The sequence below is a fragment of the Ambystoma mexicanum genome, chromosome 9 (genome assembly GCF_040938575.1).
Source record: "Ambystoma mexicanum isolate Mex_15411 chromosome 9, UKY_AmexF1_1, whole genome shotgun sequence".
NCBI lineage: Eukaryota > Metazoa > Chordata > Amphibia > Caudata > Ambystomatidae > Ambystoma > Ambystoma mexicanum.
The window spans coordinates 1,394,185,525-1,394,200,461 of NC_090931.1; positions in this window are offsets into that span (position 1 = coordinate 1,394,185,525).

The following is a 14,937-nucleotide window of genomic DNA, read 5'->3' on the forward strand; positions in this document are numbered from 1 at the left end:
AGTCATCAGACGAGGAGGCTCATAAAAACACAGTCATCCTCGAGTGAGGCCCAGAAGAGCAAAGCTTCCAAGAAAAGGAAAAGGGCAGAGGAGCAGGAGGTAGACAGGGATGAGTTCGAGCCTGACACACTCAAACGCCCCAGATACTCTGAGTGGGTGCCACTAGCAAAGATTGCAGCATACTTGAAAAGAGACTGCGCCTGCCACTCTCCCAAGAGGCCAGGAATAAATTAAGAGCAGAATGCCCTAGACTGCACCTATGAGAGGGTGTGGCAGGCACACCTGAAATTGACGGGATAATCCTCACATTCATGGGGAGATTATACTAAAGACATCAAGAAAGGCCTGGGAAAATCCTTGAGATCTTGTCAGGACAAAATGTTAGATGTAGTAAGCCCACTGATGAAGATACTGCAGTTAGCCGGAGAGGCCAAGCAGAAGGGAGAGAAAATAGATTCCAGTATTCTGGCGGGCTGGACCCAGAGGGCCATATGCCTGTTCGAACAGTGCCATTATGGCGAAGAGGAGAAGATCCATACTTTTCAAGATAGACCCCAATTTGAGCTAACTGGCAAAGTCAGAGGCGGCAGCAGATGCCAAAGGCAAACTGTTCGGGGAATCCTTCATCAAAGAAATGATGAGGTTCGCCAATACGTATACGGGACTCGATAAGGCTCAGCAGAGCTGGTAGAGGCCATTCGGCCAGCCGTCACTCATCCTTCGGGCCTTAGAATAACAGAGACAATTGGAGGGAACAAGATGACAGAAAACCTAATCCATTTTTCTCATCGCAGGGAAGAGGTAGAGGAAGTGGTTGGCGAACAGCCATGAAGCAACAGTACCTGTAGCAACAAAATATCGTCAGTTCCTATGATTTATCTGGAAGGGACAAATGTGGAGATTTACAAGTCTGGCTAGAATCAGCACGTGGTGTAACACCAAGCTGCTGATGAAACCAGTAATGAGCCAGCTGAGAAAGCAGGGCATTCCAGCTGATGAAACCAGTAGTGAGCCAGCTAAGAGAGCAGTGCATTTGTCTGATTGGTATACCTGGCCAATATCTGCCTGATGTGTCAAGACAGGGATCTGCTATTGAGACAAGTGCAGGCCACAACCAATCTTTAACAGGAGCTACGATTCCTAGTAAACAAGGAGAAATCTCAACTGGATCTGGCTCAGTCTATGGAATTCCTGGGGTTTGCAGTAGACACGAACCAGGAAACTCTCAGGTTACCACTGGACAAGGTGAACCTGATCAAGAAAGTGATCAAGACAAGCTTGGCAAAAGAAGTGATATCTCTAACAGAGCTAGCCAGGTTAGTGGGATAGCTGGCTTCATCGATCCTGGTCATTTTCCCAGGGCCTCTCCAGTACCAAGCATTACAGTGTGTCATGAGGGACCAATTTCGTTGGTCTCTGAGGCACAGATGGCGTGGTATTCATGCTATTGTGGTTAGTACCCCCAATATGGCAGCGGTTCCTGTGTTCGCGTTCCAGTCTCTCAAGGCAGTCCGGATTCGTGGACTCCGCCTCCTGTCATCCAGCAGCCTTTTCTGTCTGCGGTTCCGGACACTCTCTGCGTTGCTACTTTTGATAGCCAACATTTGTTAGTTTGCCTCCTATTAGTCCTGACTCTTGGCATGTGTGATTCATCTTCTGTCTGCTCTAACCTATTTCCTTTCCTCCAGACGTCTCTCACACCACCAGCCTCTGCCACGAGACTCCCTCTGGGTGCGGTTCATGGAACCAGCCCCACTCGGCCTATTGCTCAGTACGATTCAGATCTCAATCTCTTTGTCCCATGTCTTTTAGTAATTGAATGATGAGCATTTGACTTACCTTATTATTCCTCAGACTGTCCACATAACCGGGAAGGATCCGCCAGCAAACATTACACGCCGAAGCCGGAGTCTCTTCCAGGAGTCTCTTCCAGGTATGTAAATGCTAAAATCCACCAGGCGGAGGTCTCTGTCAAATAAACGCACTGGCAAGTGAGTTTAACAATCATTTATTGCAATCAAGACAAAAGCTTCTGCGGAAGGGCCGGACGTTGCTAACGACTATTAAATAATATCACTTATCAGGGCATGTCACAACATGTTTCAGGATGCAGATGCGACTTTGGCCTGCACAGACGTACAAAACCAGCATTTCATCAAACTTGATACAGCAGGGAATTTTGCAAAACAACACATATCTTGCCGCAGCAGCGATAATAATTTCCTTTTATGGGCTGTTAAACAAAAGCAGGACATATATTTTACAGAGGGACGCACAAGCGCCGGACAAAATCCCCCTTCGCACACATTCCAAGAGATAACAATGCCAAATATAGATGGGTTTTATGCTTATGTTTTCCGTAAAGAGCACGGATGCTTGAACAATCATTATTCATGAAAGAGACCCAAAGGTCGGCGAACACTTGCTGACTTGCAGGCCGCACACTGTGGGTAGGGAAGCGAAAGATTGCTAACAGATGCTGTTATGTACGCATTTACAGGAAAGGCAAGCAGAGGGGACATTTCTAAATCTATGAGTAATGTGTGCTCAAGGCGAAACCCTGGAGCTTGTGCATGGACACAAAGGCAATCGGTTTAACATGAATATAATGCTATAATGTGAACAATGATTTAGTCTTGCTGAAGCAAACCAATATGGCAGTTCGTAGGAAAAATTATTTCTGGATTTACAAACGTCCTTTTGCGTCAGCAAGACTATATCAGTAAAAATCTTGGTGTGCCTGGTAGTTATTCATCTTTTTAACAGGTGCTATCTCCATGTTGGACACTGGCTGCAGCTCTTTGTCAGGCACTGGACAGAGCCCAACTGCGGCTCTCTGTTGGTTCAGTTGTTCAGTATACGTTACATATTCTGACTTGAATGCTCTGCTCTTTTTACTTTAATTGTCAGAAACATCAATCTTTTGTAACCCTTCTATTGCTTCCTCCAATTTTATCATCTCATTGGTTGCCATAGCATTAGTGGGTTTGGGTGCCAGTGCCCCCATCATTTTCCTGCAACTATCTCCTATGACAGTTACACATAAGGGAAAGCACTGAATGCAACGGCAGCAAGCAGCTATCAATCCTCCTCCTATGACAAGAAGAGGGGTAAACATCATCCAACCCCAACTCCGTAATAATTTTACAAGCTCCTCCTACTTCCGCCGGCATTGTATCCAATACCAGGCGATTTTGTAGTAATTACCCATATTCATCTTTGTTCTCCTCGTTTCTTGTTTTAAGTTTACTGCCTCCAAAGGTTTATAATGCAAGCCTAACATTATATAGCCAACGGGACATCTTTCCAATAGCGGGGCAACCAAAGAAAAGCGTTTTGTCCACAAATAAACATTGCCCCTTTTGGTGGTCTGAAGGGGCTAGGCATATCATCCAGATCTATGGTAAATTGACAGTTGTGTAGACCCATAACCATGCCTTTCCATTTGACATTAGGTAGGGGTATAACCCCAGTTTTGCCTTTTTCAGGAAACATGCTTTCATTATACGTTTTGTTTCGTTGATAGCAAAAAGGGGCCTTCCGGACTATATTATGCACAGGGATTGGTTGGGGCAATTTTTCTTGTGTCACTTTTTCCCCCCGTCGTACCGTAAATAGATCAAACGTGTGCACCATCATATCTGTGTCTTTGCCTGGGCAAGGAGTGGATTTCTTTAGAAACTGGATTGCACTAGGTGTTAGGGCAATGTGTGCGTTACGGGGTTGGGTAAGGTTATTGGAGGAATGCAAGATAAAATCTCGCAGGGGCACACATGTATCATTTGTAGCTGGAGTCGCATACCATTCGGGCCTGCTTTCATGGCTGTGGGGAACATATGTGCATATGTAACAGTTGGTCTTATTCAGTATCTGGTTCTTATCGTTCATCCATGTCAAGATGCTATTCCTGGGGTGCTTCTTCCGGTACTCCTGATCTATATGGGGAATAGTTACTAGTTCTGGTGACAGGGGCTGCATTGTAGCGGGTAACAGGTTACGGGCAACATAAATATCATGGTGTTCAAGGTCCAAAAGAATACAGCAAACCCCACTGCTATAAAGATACAAACTATGGATATAATAAGTTTCTCTTTTGAGGTGCATGCATACCTATTAACTCGTGGATGCCTTTGTCCTGCGTCCTCGTTATCCATTGTAACAACCTACTTGGTTCCCTCACGCAGGGCTGATCCCAGATGGCTGAGTTCCGGAACTTGGCTGTTAAATGTCACACGTTACATACAGTATTTAAACTAAAGGTTTAAAAATCCCTAACAATTACCCTAACAATGCCGTCCGTTTATGCGCTAGATCGCAAGCGTTGCACAGTATAACCCATTCTGCTGTCACCGCTTCTGGCTCCTACCTTGACACGTCTCGGTGAGGCTACTTCCTACCCTTGAGGGGCTGCTGAGGCCACTTCATCTGTGTGTTCAATTGTCCTTGCTTGTTCCGACCCTTTACCAAGTCCTTTCTCAGCCAGGTGTCAGAGTTCAAACATAGGCAATCAATGTTGCTTCCTAGGGCGCAGATTGTACCATGGAGTGTCCTCCGTTGGTTCGGCTGCAAAATGGTCTGTGTCCTTGGTCGGGGGGTGGACTATCTGAGGTGGCGCTTTCTTCAGATGGTTAGCATGAATCTACGTTTTATGGCCAGCGATTTCTACCGCTGTCTGTGTTGCCAATAGGACCAAGTAAGGCCCCTTCCACAAGGCCCGCAATTGGTCCGATCAAAACTCTTCACAAGGACGTAGTCCCCTGGCTTGATAGCATGGCCCTCTCCTTCCAGGGCTGACGGAGCTGCCTCTTTCACCTGTTGATGGATAATAGACAGTTTATGCGTGAGTTCAGAACAGTATTCTCTCAACAATGGCTGCTCAATATCGCAAATAGCTTTTGGCTTAGGGATGGACCAGGCACTTGGAGGGCGGCCCATAACTATTTCAAATAGGGACAATTTGTGTGTCTCCTTCGGAGTGGTACGCATGCTGAGCAATGCCACAGGAAGGTTATCTGCCCACTTCAAATTTGTGGAGGCACAGATCTTTGCCAGTTTATTCTTCACCACAGAATTAGCACATTCAATAATCCCGGCAGACTTTGGATGATATATTGAATGGAATCTTTTATCGATTCCTAAAGCAGTACAAACATATTTTACAACCTGGCTGGTAAAATGCACTCCATTTTCGGAATACAAAAGGCTGGACACCATGTACTGGGGCACCCAGTTTTTCAAAATACATTTAGCTGTGGAAATAGCAGTGTTATCTCTCAGGGGGTAGGCATCTGTCCAGCCGGAAAACCCACACCTCATCACAAGAGAGTATTTCAATTTGGCAACTGGTTCCATTTGTGTTAAGTCCATATACAACACCTCAAATGGCTGTGTAGGGAGCCTGCTATGACCTGCCGGCACTTTTACAGATTTACCCACATTATGCTGGAGACAGATGGCACACTGTGCTGCCCACCTCCTGCAATAGGATCCAATTTTCCGGTTCTTCCATACGTTGCTCCGAATGTCCTCCATTGCGCTTGCATTAACGTGGGCATTCCCATGTGCCATGTCTACTACCATGGGTAAATAACTCTCAGGGAGCAGCCACCTCATTTTATTTTTATCCAACCACACACCCTTGTTTGTTCATTGTTACTGTCCTTAGTCCATGCTTTAACTTCGCAATCTGCTGCTTCTCTTTGAATGTCTTTTACTATTTCTTCAATGTCTCTTCCCAGTTCACCATCCCTCCTCCCTTCCACATCCCTTTGTATCATGTTACATTCTGGAAGGGGCAATTCACAATGTTCCGCAGCATATTTAACCACCTGGTCTGCTAAATCATTTCCCTGCCCCACAAAATCTACTATCTTTCTATGGATGGAGCACTTCACTATAGCCACCTGAGCGGGTTCAACCAATTCTGCTAATAATTTGCTTATGAAATTGCCATGCTTTATTTTGGTACCATGCGAGGTGAGAAACCCTCTTTCTTTCTATATTAGGCCAAAATTAAAGGCCACACCATGTGCACAGGCTGAGTCCGTATAGATGGTTACAGCTAAGTCTTTGCTTAGTTTCAGAGCCTTTGTTAATGCCCTTAATTCTGCAGCTTGCGCTGATAACTCGGGTATGCGTTCTATATGGACAATTTCATTTTCAGTTGTTATCGCGTACCCAGCCACTGTCTCCCCACTTTCCTATTTGTAACATGAGACATCACAAAATAGAACCCCATCGCCTCCCTCCAAGGGAAGGTCACTCAGGTCGACCCTACCTCGGGTCTGTTCATCTGTGCGTATCAAACAATCATGCATGTCTTGATCTCCCTCCTCACTTGGCAAAGGTAAAATGGAAGCTGAGTTCAAAGTGTTGTATCTCATTATAGTTACATTTGGGGCGAACAATGTCAATTCATATTGTATTAGGCGGGCTGCCGTGAGATGCTGAGTCTGAGTTCTGTTGAGCAACACATCCACGGCATGGGGCACTCTTACAATTATGGCAGTTCCCAACACTAAACCAGCGCTTTGTGTTAGAGCTCCTGCTGCTGCAGCAACTGATCGCATACATGGGGGAAGCACTGCAGCCACACTGTCCAAAGTGCCAGAGAAATAAGCACACAGCCTTTGCCTTCCATTTTGTTCCTGCGTTAATACAGATAGGGCACAGCCTTTCTGTTCATGTACAAAAAGGATAAATGGTTTCCCGTAATTGGGTGTCCCGTGCCCTGGGGCACTGCACAAGGCGCTTGTCATGATCACTGCTTCCAAGGAGCCAGGACCAGCCCAATGTCCTTGGAAGCAGGCCCCTAACCTTCATCCTAGGCACCAGCCGGTCCCCACTGGGACCTTTTGGACCTTGTCCTGGCGCCGGTGGCACCAGGCTCATCAAAGCCATCGGTCCCGGCACTGGAAGCGCCGGGCTCATAATATGTATGAAGATGCTTGGGTGGACTTACCTGCAGCAGACCATGCTGCTTACTTACCAGCCACATAGGAATCCTCTGTGAGCAGGAACTACTTTCTTACCTGGGTGGGGCAAGCTCCACTCCCTGGATACAACACTGGAACTCTTCTGGAACAGGAACTCTTTTCTTATCTAGGCGGGGCCGTGGAGGAAGACTCCTCATCACTCCAAGGCTATTTAAACCACACCCGATTGATGAAACGTGCTTCGCGTTATTCTGCATCTGCAGCAGAACGCTCACTGAGTCTGTTCCAGCTTTTCTTCTTTCCGATCCTGAACCTGCAAGAACAATACTTATCATTCCTGTATCCAGCCTTCAGTAGCACCTGCAAAGACAAGAAACAACAGGTTAGCACGGCAACCTTCACACGCAGCGCTTTCCTCACCTGATCCATCGGCGGTTACCATCTCTTCACGCTGCTCCTCCGCCTGTGAAGACAAAAGCATAGTTATTCCTGTGTGGAATTACTCACCGGCACTCCGCGAATTCCGGTTTTCTTCAACGCTGCAATCCTGCACCTGAAAGGCAAAAGAAGAGACATTAGACAGGTATTTACTTACGCGCCATCGCGCCCGCCACAATAGGACACCTGCACATACTCCGGCGTTTTCCAGCGTCTCTTCAGCACGAACTCACAGCTGCAAGGGAAAAGAGACAGTTAGAGCGCTTGCATTTACTTACGCATTTCCAAGCGCTTCATTCCAAGGCTCTGGCTCCAACTTCGGCTCTTCACACCATCTTCTATCTCAAGAGCCCTGCAAGACAAATAGAAAAAGCATTATACAGAGCCCTGTTCCATAATAACGTGCCCACGCACCTAAAGACTGTAAGGACTAAAAAGGTGTCCGGAAACTCACCGCTCGTGCAGTTAACGACGGTAGCAATCCTCTGATGTCAAGAGGCCTACGTTTCACCCAGTGAAGGAACTGGCAACGGCACCCTGCACCAGACGCAGATGGAGAGTCCAGCATTCACCTATCTAAGGTGAGCACGTTGACCTTGGGGCTCTACGGAGAAGCTAGGAAGGGAGAGAGAGAGACACCCGACAACCCAGATCTTTAACCCCATATTCTTTCACCTGCAGAAATCTCACTCTTCGAGTTCGACACACAGTGCGAAGAGGCTCAGCCCCGGAAGCCAATCGAGTCCTGCACTTCACTTTTCGAGTCACAGACACCATCCTGCCAAGACCAGCGCCTCCGTGGGAATCAGGTGAGCGTTACAGCGCTTTTTAGAGCGTCACAGGCCTCTCTCATTTCTCGTGTGCAAATGAAGGGTATCTGATCATTTTCTGTTTTCAAACATTGTAGCAGGGGCTTAGCTAGCAGGGAGAACTCAGTAACCCAATGACGGCAATATGAGGTGATACCTAACAGACGTCTCAATTCTTTAAAGGTACTGGGATAGGCCATTTCTTGGATTAACCATACCCTTTCAGGTGACAGTAATCGACCCTCTGCAGTGAGGTCATATCACAAATAATCAACCTTTGGTTGTACATATTGCATTTTCTTAAGTGACACTTTATGACCACGGTATGCCAAATGCTGTAACACAATCAAGGTACCTTCTTTACAACTCAATTCTGTATCTCCACAAATGAGGAAGTCGTCCACATATTGGATGAGTATCACACCAGGGGGTAACAAAATCTCATCCATTTGTTGTTTTAGTGCTTGGCTAAAAATGGCAGGGCTCTCTGTGTAACCTTGGGGTGCTCAACAAAACCTGTATTGTGGCTGTGCTAATACAAAGGAGAAAAGGTATCTAGATTATTCAGCTATGGGTATGGAGAAAAATGCATTTTTCAAATTCACAACACTAAAATAGGTGGCTGTCGGGGGGACCATAGTTAGAATACTCGTTACACTGAGGACAACTGGATACCTGGGATCTACAACTTTGTTAATTCTTCTGAGATCAATAATAAATCTATACAGGGTCGCGTCATCTCCTTTCTTGTGAACCGGAAGCACCGGAGAGTTACATGGGCTGTCATCACACTCCTCAACAACCCCAAGCCGTATTAAGTCCTGTACAATCCTAACCAATGCTGCTTCCCATTCTGGAGATATTCTGTACTGCGGGGTCCGGGGTAGAGGGACCCCATGTTTTACCTTGATTACAACTGTGGGGGTGTTCAAAACACCTACATCATTACTGCCAGCAGCCCAAAGCTCTCTGGGCAATACCTGTAACTCTGGTGGCAATGGTGGCAATGGTTTAGCCAGATAACAACCTCCAATTTTGGATTTACATATAGTCATGCAAGCACCTGTTGGGGAACAATAGATAGTTGCATTCAAAGCTTTCAAGAGATCCAACCCAAGGAGATTCTCAGGACACCTGTTGGTAAGTAACCATTTGTTTGTCAGTTTGTCAATTCTACTCCACATATGGATGTCTCAACTCTCTGGGACACTGGAGTACATATGGGCTCCCCCCTACAGAAACCTTATTTTCACCCGATAGTGGAACTGAGGGGGCGGTCTTGGCATCAACCGAGCTGTTACCTGCCCCGGTATCAACCAAGCATTTAACGGTGGGGTGCTGTCCTATTTGTAATTTAAAATAAGGTCCGTTTTGGTCTATAGGAACAGACACCGCCTCCTCAAGTTCACTAGGGGTGTTACAACTAATTGCTGCTGTATTATTGAAAAACATTACTCTTCCACAAACCCATTGCCATTCACTTCAACCATTTGTCGCTGCGCCAGTTGAGAATACATTATTCTCAGGATTTATAAACTTTCCTCATCCTTGGGGTGGCCCCGTAGGACGTCCACCTCGACCTCTTCCTCTCCCACCCACCGGTTGACTCCCCCGTGCCAATAATGTGGTGCAGTTGTTTTTCGAATGTCCCGTCTGCCTACAGAATGAGCACTGATCTATTCTTAGGGGTGTCGATTGCGGAGCATTACCTGTGGGATTTCTTACATGGGGTCTCTGGTTCTTTGGTTTATTACAAGGTGCCTGTACCAATTGTTGCATCAGCACTTTGTTTTTCAGGTTTCTGTCTGCCTGTTTCTTACCTTCCATTTCTTCCTCCTCCTGCTGCTTGTAATATTTAGCCATCTCTAGGATCTGGGACGGGGTGCTTGCCTGCCAAGTACTTTCGCCCAATTTGAGTGGTTTCTTAATTTCCTTACGTAAACACTTCACAAAGCCCATGGCAAAATATCTCTGACCTGTGGTGTCGCTAACAGACTGACCACTGTGTGCCTTAAATGCACTTTCGAATTTCAGGAAGTAGTCCCCAACCATTTCTACAGGGCTTTGTATAACAGCATCCATTTTCTCGACATTCACGTCCACCTCTGGCAATATGTCACTTAGTGCTTTTAATATTCTTGTCCCTAGTATTTTTAGGTCGTCCGGAATGGGGTCAGTTGGTTTCCGATCTGTATCCTGTTTTTCTAATGCGGTCCATGTAATAACATGCCGAGGGGGGTCCCGAGATCTAAAAGGTTCCCATACATCAGCCGGGGTTACGGCAGACATCACATGATCGATGTCCTGCAAAGTCAAGTTACACATTTTAAATAATGCTCTCAGCTCTCTGTAGAATCCTGTGGCATTAGTCCTAGGGTCCGGGGTGCTTTTTATTATACTGAAGAAGTGCTTTGGAAGTGTGGCTGTTGAGCTGTCTGCTGTGCTGTCTGCTCTGCTCTGCTCCGTCCTGCACGCTTGGAGTCGTCGGCAAGAGGAAGCCCCCAGCTGGTGAAACGCGCGAAACGCGCAATTATTGGACTTTCTTTGGACTGAAACTTGGTAGCAACTGCGGGTACTTACAAGTCATACTAATTCTTTCTTTAAGTTGACCGCGGGTCTCCCGCGAGTCTCGCTGTAACGTGTGTGTTACTCATTCAGTTTTCTTTCTCTTTGCTCTGTAGCACCGCCCCATTGGTCCCGCCTCCCTGCCCGCCCTCAAGCCCTCAGCCACTTCCATATTAGCACAGGTGCATGCGCATCCAGCGCGCGCATCCGGAAGTGCTTTGGAAGTGTGGCTGTTGGGCTGTTCGGCTGGCGGCAGGTGACGGGTGAAAGCGGTATTGTGCCTTATATTTTCATATTACAGATTGTGTGTGCTAGTGTGGGAGAAGATGGGTAAAACGGGTTCTGCCTTAAAATGGGCAAGAATAAAATACGGCTAATCCGCAAAGATGCGAGGGCGGACTTTTTCATAGCGGTGAGTACTAGAAGAGCAATTCTCGCTCGTGCTGCAGCGTTACCACTGCCTGAGGCGAATGAAGAAGAGGTGGAACTCCTTCAATGTGCACAAGAGTGCTCTTTGCTAGTCTAGATAAACAGAGGGAGGACAATAGTTTATCTAGCTCATTGCTAGATAAACAGAGTGAGGACAATAGTGACTCCTCCCAAGAGGTAGAATTCCTTCAATGTGCACAAGAACACTCTTTGCTAGACAAACAGAGTGAGGACAATATTGATCCCTCCCAATTATTGTTTGCGGAGGATGACTTGCTAAATAATACGCAGGCAAAATTGAAGGTACCTAACTTAAGTAAACATCATGAGCACCATCCCTTTGAAAATGACAATGATACTCCTAGTACCTTTAATTACGATACTTTACTGGATTTCTCTAATGGCACACCAATTAGAGGGGAAAAACCTGCAACTAAGAGGCCCGATTCTTCTATCTCTGAATTTTCTGTAATGATGACCATATTTAACTGTCTAATTCTGTCTGAATTGCGCAGGCAAACTGAAGCCATAGTTAACCTGGCCTCAGAATTAACAGTATTACCTGGCAAACTGTCAGACACATTGAGCAAAACATTGCTGGTAAATATGGGGGGGAAATTGGGGCTTGGGAATCTTGGTCTCATAAAGGGGCCATCTACAGATGAGATAATTACCATAGCAGCTACCAAGGATTCTGAATCAGTCAGGGATGGTAACAGTATCTATCAGGCTGAATCAGAACAAATTGCTCAGGGGACAATAACAACCCCAACTTTGTCTGAGAAGGGTATGTTAGAAGTTACATTGTCAAAAAAGACAAGGGAAAAAAACTGCTAAACAAAGGAAGAAAAATAATAATACTAAAAATGGAGGCTTAGCCAAAACCTCGAGAAAGTTTCGGAGAGATTCCTTCCTTGATGAAGAGGGTGACGACTTTCCAACCCTTGTAAAAGAAACATCAACAAAGTAAAATCATTATAGCTGAGGAGCCTCGGAGTGTCAATAGGGGTATCAATCAATCTACACAGAGTGTATATGTTGAAGGAGATTATCCACTGTGTGAAGTTATGAAGAAAAAAAACCATAGGGAAGATCTATACGAGATCTTCAATGCTGCTTCACCCCAGGAAACTATGGTGGATTCAGTTAGGCTTCCAAAGGCTAATGAGTTGACTCACCCTATACGAATGGGTGTAGTTATGATGGAAAGTAAGATCAAAAAGGTAAGCAAAACAATTGGTGATATGGGGCCAGTGAGGAACCAGGTAGGCATTTCAGTCAATAGTGGCCTGGGCAGCACAGACTGGAAAATTGTCTCTGGGAAGGACCCCAATGACAAGTACAATTTTGCCACAGGGAACACTAGAGTGTGTGAATTCGGTCGAGTAGCCGATACAGTGAGGAATCATGGAGGCACCTTGGCTAATAATGAATTCAGTGATTTCAACAGGCCTATAAAGACCCAAGCAGGTAGCTTGGTTAACAATGGTCCAGGTAACTCCAATGGCCAAATCGCAATGGGTAAGCCCTTAAATGAGAACCATTCTGAAGTAATTACAAAACTTAATACTGGAAATTCGGTTGGAGTTGATATAGAGCACTTCAATAAAAATGTTGATGGGAAATCTAACGAGAACTTGAATGATGATGCTCTATACCAATCCATTATCAGAGTGCTTAGGGATAAGCACCCAAAAGAAGCATCCAAACTGTTGGCTGAATTACAGCGGTTCGTTAACATGCCGGGTACAAATGAGGAATACTGTGCAGAGTTGGCTATGGATGGACATGGAACTGTTAATGAGTTCAATGGCGTGGAAGTGAAGAAACAGCTCCAGACCCATCTGATACTCGATCTGAAAGACCTTGTGTGACCTGATTTACCGGGGCTGGTCATGACAACTTTATTTGTTGATCCGACCAACACCTCGCTAAATAGACCCTTTATATTGTCTCTACTGGAGCAGATCACTAACCTAAGTCTGATCGCATCGGCTGACATCTATCTTGTTGACTATATACATAGGCAGTGCTTAGATTATGTTTGCCTAGTGATTCCATCGCCATTGGTCAGAAACCTCATGATGAGAGAGGCCGAGCAATTTCATCACAGAGGTTATGATATTTTTGAATATGTGCATACCCAACCTAAACTAATACCCCCACCACAGAATAATCTCAGACTTCCTAACGAAGCTCACCAAAACAGGGTGGTTGGGGGAAGTGATGAAGTACTGTCACGACCCATATCAAAAAAAACCCTGGCCACCCCATGGGCCTGGAGGGGCCTTGGATCAGGTCTCAAACAAACTGAGGCATCCTTTGCTGAAGTCCTCTTGGGGCCAGTACTGGCACCATTGGCGTCAGTCTCATACTTCGTGAGGACTTGTGTTTTGGGACTACTTTATTTCCAGTGCCAGCCAACATGGAGGCACCCACATAGCTTGGTTCCTTTGGAACCAAGCTATGCGGTATAGTGTTTTGGGTGTGGTAGCCTAGGAACTACTTTACCTGGACTACTTTTCTAAAGCTATTTAAACCACACCCGACTTGAAGAACACGCTTCGCGTTACTTTGAAATCCTGCAACGGGACACTCATCGTGTTCAGCTGCACCTGCGAACCTCGGAAGAACCAATTGACCCAATTGTTAGGAGAACTTTGTGCCGAGGTTCACTCTGCCAGACAGGAGACTAACGCTCTCCGGAGAGACTTATTGGTGACTAAAGAGCGTACCGAAGATATCAGCAGGCAAGTCTTGCAATCACAAGCGGGTCAGACGCCTCTACCTGGGAACAACCCACCGATGCAAAATCCTACCATGTCATCCACTGTCTCTACTCCGGTACAAGTTGTGTTACCAGGTACAGTTCCTTTGGAACCACCGGAGAGGTTTGCTGGTGATCCACAAAAATGTGCAGCTTTCATGAATCAGTGTCGCCTTCATTTTTCATTCCCAAATGACCAAACCCGGGTAGCCTTTGTTTTATCATACCTATGTGGCAGCACCGCAGATTGGTCAGTACCATTGGTGTCCCATGATGATCCTTTATTACATGACTTTGGGGAATTTCAGAGGGAAATGGAAAAACGTTTTGCTCGCCATACCCGAGAACAAGCTGTGGACAATGAACTCCTTTCCCTCCGACAGGGGAATCAGGATTTGTTAACGTACATCGCTACTTTCAACCGATTGGTTGCGGAAGCTAGGTGGCCTGAAAACAAAAGAACCACGTTGTTTCATTGGGGCTTACGAGGCGAATTAAAAGACAGTCTAGCTCAAGTGGTTAATCCTCCCAGAGATTGTTCTGAATTCATAGACTTGGTTGTGCAACTGGACCACCGGTTGTAAGACCGAAAAGCAGACCGTTCTAAAATGGACCCTCAGCCAGTGTACATTCGACCGAGAGACAGTGTAACTCGAGTGCAAGAAAATACTGTGGAGCCCATGCAAATCGGAGGCGTATGACCCCCGCTAACAAAACAAGAGCGAGATAAAAGGAGACAACAACAACTATGTCGGTACTGCGGAAAGTCGGGCATTTCCTGAAGGACTGCCCAGTGAAACCTCTGAGGAAGACCGTTGGAGCCACGGAAAAAGATGAAGAGAAGGAGTGTCAGTCGGGAAACTACCCAGCTCGGCAAACGTAGAGGTCAGTTTGTCGAGTGAGGGAAAAGAGCCACTGACCTCACACTTTGCAATACCGGTGATCTTAATTAATAACCAACGATCATCAAGAATGCATGCCATTGAAGCATACA